Consider the following 9187-nt stretch of genomic DNA (forward strand, 5'->3'; position numbering starts at 1 on the left):
GTGAACTTAATTCTGTGGGTCTTGACTCAGAGCTTTGAGCATCTTTCCTTCACATAAACAAATCATGTTCGTTTTCCACACTTTGGTGGCTGATGATCTTTGAAGGCAGGAAACGTTGCTGATGTGGGAACACAAACAACTCTGGATGGGCGGGGCCCACTGCAGGGGCCAGGTGGCATCAGGAAACGTCTGTGAGGGGAATGGCTGGGAGGATGAATGAAATCGTGAACAGCTGCACATAGACTTATGTTTCCTTAGCATGCTTTTTTATTCTCATTGATTCATAAGAGAAGATTCACATCTGCTATGATGATGAAGGTAGATTTCCACTCCTATGAAAACCAAAAATAGACAGTGAAAGCCCAAAAAGGAAGAGGCATCAGGAGGCCTGGGTTCTAGCTGCACTTTGCCAAAGTAGTTGTGTGACTTTGGGCACATTAGCTCAAACTCCAGTTTTCTGTGGAATGTTGTTGATGTTATCCACTCTGCCAATCTCACTGGAGACTGTATGGCAATTCTTTTTTTTTTGAGACGGAGTTTCGCTCTTGTTACCCAGGCTGGAGTGCAATGGTGCGATCTCGGCTCACCGCAATCTCTGCCTCCTGGGTTCAGGCAATTCTCCTGCCTCAGCCTCCTGAGTAGCTGGGATTACAGGCATGCATCATGGTGCCCAGCTAATTTTTTGTATTTTTAGTAGAGATGGGGTTTCACCATGTTGACCAGGATGGTCTCGATCTCTTGACCTCGTGATCCACCTGCCTCAGACTCCCAAGGTGCTGGGATTATGGCGTGAGCCACCGTGCCCGGGATGGCAATTCTTATAGAAGCCTCACTGAGGACATGGTTCAATTCTTATTTATTCCTCTGTGCCTGAGTATGTGCCTGAGTACAGTAAACCACTCAATACATTTTGTTGATTAAATGAATAGGTATATTAAAGAGCACTGCAAAACCTGAGTAACTTTTTAATTTTCTTTTTATGTCTCTGTGTCTGCTACTATCCTGTGACTTTGCTGAGGGAAGGGAGGGTATCTTACTCACCATTGCACTCCTACAGTCTGTGTCAGTGCCTGGCAGGTGGTTGACTCTTAGTTCATGTTGTAAAATTAATGAACGTAGGCTAGAGGTGATACAGTGACAAAGAAATCCCAAATCTTAGGTCCTTCCCTTGTTCTAAGTTTATTTATTCTGAAAATTCTGTCTGGTGTTAAATGTATCTCAGTTCATTTTATCTGTGTATCTTCTCTCTTTCATAAGCTATGAGGTCCCCAGGGAAGGGACCCTCCCTTTTATATTGGCAGTTTCCTGGCTCCTGAAGAGATGTCTTCAGTTTGATGGATGAAGCAAATGGTGCATAGGTTTGGCTGAATAATGCCAGACAATGTATACTTTAAAAAATAACATTCCCATTCTAAGCAAACTGACACAAGAACAGAAAGCCAAATACTGCATGTTCTCACTCATAAGTGGGTGTTGAACAATGAGAACACATGGACACAGGGAGGGGAACATCACACACCAGGGCCTGTTGCGGGGTGGGAGGCTAGGGGAGGGAGAGCAGGGGGTGGGGGATTGGGGAGGGATAGCATTATAAAAAATACCTAATGCAGATGATGGGGTGATGGATACAGCAAACCACCATGGCACCTGTGGCTTGTAACAAACCTGTGTAACAAACCTGCACGTTCTGCACATGTACCCCAGAACGTAAAGCATAATAAATAAATTTTTAAAAAAGTAATCAAAGTTTATGTTAGAATATTTGGAGACTACAAAATAGTATAGAAAAGAAATAAAAAATGCTCCCCCTCATACTACTACCCAAGGACTATTTAACATTAAAGAATTTTCATTTTATTTAAAGTTAGCAGGATACAAAGAAATGGAGAAAATTAATATCACTGTTAAGAGATATTAATTTCTAAATGAGATTTCACTGTCACTCTTTCTTGTTCTAAGAAAAGAAATATTAAGAAGTTGGTGTCCATGTGTTTTCATGTATCTTTCATGGGCATGACTTTAATTTTAATTTTTAAATTTAAATTTTAATTCATTTTATCCTCAGAACTCCATGATTTTGCTGATGGGGAATTGAGGGCTTGGAGTTAATCAGCCTGGTTACGATCCCACAGCTAATACACAGCAGAGCAAAGGAGGTTTGCGGTGGGTGTATGGTGTTTTTTCCATCTCGGTAGATCTGTAAGGGACTTTGGAGAAGTTATCTAGTTTAACCATCTCATTTCAGGGACAGGAAACTGAGGCCAGAGTAGTTAAATGATGTTCGTGTTTCCCCAGGCAGTTATTAGTGCAACTGGGCTGATCTCCGAGTCTTATTCTTATTCTGGTGCCTTCCCCATAATTCTGACCTTGGTTATAATCACATAATTTATCCTGGGACTAAATCCTCTTAGCTCTGAAAGCTATATGCTTGGAGCCATTGAGGATGCTGATATTTACTCTCACCAGTGGTATCAACTTTGGTGTGCACAGGATCCCCTGGACCAGTAAATCTGTCTCCAGTGCTGGGAGTGTCAACAGTGTTGTATGTTAAGAGATGGTTTTGAAAAAACGAGAGGTTTAGATGACTGCTGGTTCCAGTACACCATAATGGTCCAGGCCATCATTCCCCCTCCAGCTTCTCCCTTGTCACTTGGAGTTAGAACCACAGGTGAGAAGGGGCTAGAGGGAGTACAGCTACTATGTTTTCTTAGGCAAATCATCGATGCCAGTCAGCAAGTGTGGGCACAGACCTTGTGTTAAGCCTTGGAGAACGTTTTCCTTTGTGTCTTCATTTTCAACACTAGCTTCTTGTTGTTTTTTAGCAAAGGTTTGGTGGTGCTCCTCAGGTTTCACCCTTTCAACATCTGAATGTCATTCCTTTGGCTGATTTTTTTCCTCCACCTTTTCGCTTGGCGATGACAGGAGAAACCGTTGGATATTTTAAAGTTGATTTAATGGCCCGCTTGCAAGAAGCCGCATTGCAACCAATCTGTTCTTAAGATTTGGAACTGATTCGATTCATCTTCTCAGATGGCTTATTGAAATCGTCTTTAGAATGTGTGTAAAATGGGTGTTGTGTGCTCTGCTGATGGCACCAGACCCAGAATTTCCATCCAGGTATTTATTTAATTGTCTTTTCTAATTCTCTCTACTGACACTCATCTTGAAGTTTACTTTTGCCATTTTGTTGGAACAGCACTCCACCCCTGCCCCAAACATTTAACTCCTTTCAGATAGATCCAAGCCCAACCCCGAAATTCCCAGGTTGTCTCTAAATCAATGCCAGACTATGCAGCATGCTAGTAATGGCTCACACTTCAGGGAGAAGGATTTTCATGAGTAATTTCAGAGATGCAGATAAAAGCGGCAGAAAGCCCACACGCAGGCTATAGTAATCATTTCTAAGACAGATAGAAAAGATATATGGTATAGAGGGGATAAACTCATTGTTGGAAATCCAAATGAATATCAGGAATGTGTGCTAGAAAGCCCGAGGTTCTCCAAAGTTAAGCTGAACTCTTTAATTACATTTGAAATTTGGTCCCAAGACAAGGGTAAAATGATGCAGGGTCTTCCGAAGGGAATGATGGTCTAGTGGTGTGGGCTATTTCCTGGGGCTTTCTTGTGATGGACTTGCTGCTCTTCAGAAAGGAGGGCTCATGACTCTGACACAGAGCAGAAGCACAGCCTTATATGTGTGTGGATCCTTCATGAAGGTGTGGGCAGTGGGCTGGGCTTTGCTTCCGCTTTGCTTTCCTTCCGCTTTGCTTTCCTTCCTATCAGAATCTATGCTACACAAGTGAGCATTTTATGAGACGAACTTGGGAAGATCTCTCCTCTGTGTAGCAGTTGGTTTTTTTCTCTGCAAAAGCAGTGGTGTAGAATGTAGATGCTTCCAGGGACCTTGTTCTGTTACCATTATGACTCGTTCTCTACAAAGATTTTGAAATCATAAAGTTGAAGGTACCTGAGAAGTCATCTGGTCTAACTCCTAGTTTGGTTAGCCTTTGCCATTTATCAAACCACATAAAATTTCAGTGGTTTCAAGCAAAATAATGTATGCTTTCTGAGAGTTCTATGGGCTGGCTGAGTCTGTCTGTCCTCTGCTTTCCCTGGGATCACTCAGATCACTGCTGTCTGCTTGAGTCCAAGGTGGTCTCCAAGGTCCCACATAGCCTCACTCACGTGCCTGGAAGTTGGTGCTGGCTGTCACCTGGAGGTTCTTGTTCTTCTCCACGTGACCTCTCATCCTAAAAGAGGCCAGCTTCCTTATGTGGCACATTCAGGGCAGTGTTCTATGAGGGGGAAAGCTGCAAGGCCTCCTCAGGTCTGGTCTCAGAAGTCACCAACGTCACCTTTGATGCATTCTATTGGACAAGGCAAATTATAAGGATCTCCAAGATTCAAGGGGATGGGAAGTAGACTCCACCTCTTGATAGTAAATTGGCAAAGTCACGTTGCAGAAAGGCCTGCAGAATAAAAGGAATTGTTGTGGTAATCTTTGCAAGCAATCTACGACACTTCTTAGTCACACCAACAAGAAACCAAGAGAGGTCATTGAAATAGGTCAGTGGCATGATCATGGTGAAACTCCAGCCATTCTTACTTCTCCAGCCTAGTGCTCTGTTCATTCCAGAACACACACTCCCCAATGGCCACTTTCAAGTTCATTCATCAACCATAATAAATATTGGCCATGGATTGCATACCAGAAACTGCTGCACATTTTGATGGATTCAATAATCAATAATAACTCACCTCTTTTCCTTCAAGTAAGCTATAACCTACTGTGCCAAGGTTGATATTCAAAAGGGTTAACTGGCCAACTTTTAAATAGGGCCATAACCTATTTCTTTAGTCTCTCTAAGAATGTGTTACAGGAGGAAATAAAAATCTCTCCTTATCTTGAGCTCAATAGGCATTACCATATATTTTAACCAAGAGAGTTGAGGTTCTTTTCTACTTTTCACAATCCTCTGTGCAGTAAGTTTAATAGATGAAGAAAGACAATATCCAAATTATCATAAATCTGTCAGCATTCTGTTTCAGAACAGAGGCAAATGGAGCTTCCATGTATCTGAAACGTTGTATATATCTGGATTACTGTTTTTATCCTTTAATGGGGTGGACCTCAGGGTCACATTTTATTATATGGATCTTAAAAATGTAGAGCTGGAGTTTCAGAGAAAAGGGTTGAGAGGTGACCTGAGTCAGGGTGGGACATTAACCTCTGACCTCAGAGACTGATGGATCTCAGGCAGCATTGCACTCTAAAGGGGAGGCCATTCTGGCACAGGGAGGGAGAGCAGACTCCCTGGTGTTTCATTTTCAGCTTTGAAAGGCTAAACTTAGGCTTGCCTTTGCCCTCTAACCTGCCAAGGCCACCCCATCATAAAGCCCACCTTTAGAATATCTCACTTCCTCTTCTTGGAACTTATTCTGCTCTTCCCCATCCTTCTGGTACTTGATGCATATTTCTTCTCATCAGCTGCTCCATTTCATACCTGGCTTTCAGAAAAGAATCAGCTGCCAATCATTCACACTTCAGTGTGAGTGTCAGGTAATGGGTAAACCTGATAATTTACTGGGGGAAAAACCCCACCTCATTTGTGGGGCGAGGAATTCCAGTCATCATACTGTAGGCTCTAAGAACTTTGCTGAGTGTGTGTGAGATTACACCTGCCACCTTCTCTTCTTTTTACCCATTCAGAGAATCTAAGATTATTGAATAATACAATTTCAGGATTGAAATATTGGAATGGTCAATAGAAATATTGTTGATATTTCTGGGCTGGGCGCAGTGGCTCACAACTGTAATCCCAGCACTTTGGGAGGCTGAGGCGGGTGGATCACGAGGTCAACAGATCGAGACCATCCTGGTCAACATGGTGAAACCCCGTCTCTATTAAAAATTACAAAAAATTAGCTGGGCACGGTGGCACGTGCCTGTAGTCCCAGCTACTTGGGAGGCTGAGGCAGGAGAATTGCCTGAACCCAGGGGGCGGAGGTTGCGGTGAGCCGAGATTGCGCCATTGCACTCCAGCCTGGGTAACAAGAGCGAAACTCCGTCTCAAAAAAAAAAAAAAAAAAAGAAATATTGTTGATATTTCTTATTTCATTGGTGAAAAAACTGAGACCCAGAAGTAGCGTCTTAGCTTGTTAAACAACTAGTTAGTGGCAGAGTTGGGATTCAAATGACAATCACTAGGTCTTTAAACAAGCAAAGTTGGAGCCAGATACTATTTTTCCTTCCTGAGAAATCCATCTACACAGAACTGGATGGTTTTCAGTTGCATAATCTTCATAGATTTTTTATAATGCAGCAAAGGTGAGGGGTAGGGTTTTTTGCACAAAAGAAGGGACTTCAGGAACTGAAAAGAAGCTTTGGGTTGCTGCATTTTTTGTTGTTGCTGATGCAACACACGGAAGTGGCATCAGAAAAGCAGCATTTGACTGATGGAGTTGGGCTTTAGCATTCAGACATAAGTGCATATGTGGTCTTGGCTTCTCTCATAATCTTCTTGTTCATATACTGAACGAAGAATAAGAACAGGTAATCTCTAAGCAAATCCAGAGGCTTTCTAGCTCTAGAACTGGGACAGATAAGATCCTGATTCAGCAACCAGAATGAACACAGACTTGGCATAATGAGGGGTGGTTATCAGCTGTTTTAGGGACAGCAAAATGCCAGTTTGTATAAGAGGAATGACTTATGTTGGCAACTTTTAGTAAAATAGGGATGATAGTTACTTTCTTGACACGATAAAATATGCCTATCAGGAACAAGAAAAGAATATTCACTCATGTCGCTGTCATTAAAAGTTCTCTAGAAGTGCTTGACAACGCCATTAGCACTTTGATGACTCTTGTTTTGGGAACTCCTTACACACCAGAAAATATGACTCTTAATTCTTCACTGAAGAAGTGGCCTTTTAATGGTAGAACTTTGGGCGTCACTGGCAAGCAAATAGGAGAAACATTTTAGAAGGGAGATTTCTAAATGGTCTTTAAGTAATTCTTTGACATCTTCCTATTGTGTTCTCGTTGGCTCATCTCCAAGGAAAGCCAGTTCAGAACAACTTCTCACTCACATTCTTACTGATTTGATAGGCAGGATAGCTCGAGAAAGGAGCAAGACTCACGAGAGGACTTCATTTCTCATCTACCTTTTGCCACCCAGGAGGCTGTGGCCAAGACAGTTAATACAACCAAACCCCTGTATGTTTTTATGAAAATAGATGTAATGATTTATATTCTGCCCATTTTAAAACATTGTTTTAAGGAGCAAATGAAAAAATGTGCATGAAAGTGTTTTACTTTTGAAGGAAATTTATAGATACAAGGGGCAGTTCCTGTTTGAATCCCTCAAGTCCGTGGGTCTTCATGGCTCCCAAGGGCCTGCACAGCTACACATCTGCATTCTCCCTATAAAACCACAGTCTTTTCCTAGGTGTGCACCCAGAGCCTGCACATTGACTCCCATACACCTAGTATGTGTGGCTTTTCGCATAAGAGCCAGCCTGGAATTGCGTTAGCAGAGCAGGTACAGCAAAATAGCCTGGGGCTTTGGAATTTTTAAAAGGGAACCAACACCAACATCTCTGAAATAAATTGATTTGGTTGAAACTCTTCCAAAGAAATTACCTTAATTCTGAGACTAAATATGCTGCATTCCAGCCCAAATGGACTTTTCTTGGCCAATCCCCTGAGAAGTAAACATTGAAGTTTAATAGGGAAAGGGCAGTGGAACTTGCAGTTTTCGCTTACTGATGTCACTCTTTGCTTTTTGAGCCAAAGAACAAGAAAATCCAACACTTCCTTCAAGTATGAAGGCATCGGGTGGGAACGCTACAAATATGTTTGTGGTTTCTATATATTTTATTTTAAAGAAAAACATAGAAATTGAAGAGGATACATTTTTTTCAGAATCTTGACAGACATATGTGTTTCTTCCGAGAGGGGCCCGCCTGGGAATCTTGGCTGTCTAGTAGAAAAGGCTGTCTTTTTATTCCTCTATTAAAAAATAAGAGGAACACAGAGGAGCTAAACTGGAAGGACTTAGTATTAAATCAGACTATAAAAATAAGACTCAGGAAGATTATCTGAGAGTCAAGGTATAGTCAAGCTTTCGAGATAAAAGACAAGTGCTCATTTAACTGGTGAGAAAGTGAGAAAATCAAGATCTAGAGGCTGTAACTTACCTAAATCAACATGGCTTCTGTCAGCAAGGCTTCACTGGAACCCAGGGCTAATTAGCACCAGGACTCCCTTTATCTTGTTTGAGAACAAATCCTTCCTTGATACAGAGAGAGATTCCTGGGGCCACCCCCAAGTCCAGAGTTCTCACACTGCCCTGCAGCATTTACTTTAAGTAATTACATGATAAGGCAGTGCCACCTAACTTTACCCATGGAGCAGTTTATAGCTCATTTCAAATGGCTGCTGATTGGAGTCAGGTATTCCAGGGCCTTTTTCTGGGCAGGCGAATCAAGCATTTGAGTTCAATGCTTAGAAGAGTTTGCTATTTGGAGGCTTCTCTTGATGATTTCCACTGGAGAGTACAGAATCCTTCGGTGAATTCAATTTGATTCCATAAACTTAAAAATGGACACTACTGAGCTAGGCAGATGCTCAAAAGTGGGGATCCAAAAAGGAGAGAAGGAGCAGTGGATGGCAAGAATTGGAGTGTGTTTATCCGCAGGTTCTTATATCTAGTATTTTAAAAAAACGTTTGCTGATTGCACATAGATGAGTAAACGTTTTACTCGTGGTAGAATTGCTGAGTTAGAAAGGAGGGGACAATCCACCTTCCTGGGGTGTGGAAAAGAACAAGGTCAAAGAAAGCTTCAAAGCTGATATTTGATCTGAGCCTTAAAGGAAAACACATTGCAGAGCAAATAATCATCCATTTGTCTATTTAAGTTTTGTTATTTAGGTCTGATACTTTAAAGGTGTGTCCCACTAGTATGTACATAAAGTACTCAAACCTCCCTGATATGGAAATGACCCCTGGGAGAGAGAGCAAGGCTCAGGGCTGCCCAGCTTGCTGGCATCAGAGCTTTGCTGTCTGCTTCTAGGCTGAGCTTTGAGCTTTGTCCTCAGTGGCTGGAGCCCCGACCTCAGGGTGGCCTCACCTGACTTCCTGAGATGCCCTCACTCGGGTCCCTGGGACAGGCTGTTGTACTTG

General features: G+C 42.2%; 1 long non-coding RNA gene across 1 annotated transcript; it reads right to left on the minus strand.

Annotated features, from left to right (window-relative positions):
- Nucleotides 1-3506: 3506 nt before the first annotated feature.
- LOC128929661 (uncharacterized) lies at nt 3507-8244 on the minus strand. Its single transcript, XR_008476454.2, has 3 exons — nt 8202-8244; nt 5403-5504; nt 3507-4469 (listed from the first exon to the last, which is right to left on the minus strand). It is a non-coding gene; the product is annotated as an uncharacterized LOC128929661 (long non-coding RNA).
- Between the last annotated feature and the right edge of the window lie 943 nt (nt 8245-9187).

The sequence above is a fragment of the Callithrix jacchus genome, chromosome 14 (assembly GCF_049354715.1).
Source record: "Callithrix jacchus isolate 240 chromosome 14, calJac240_pri, whole genome shotgun sequence".
NCBI classification, from domain to species: domain Eukaryota; kingdom Metazoa; phylum Chordata; class Mammalia; order Primates; family Cebidae; genus Callithrix; species Callithrix jacchus.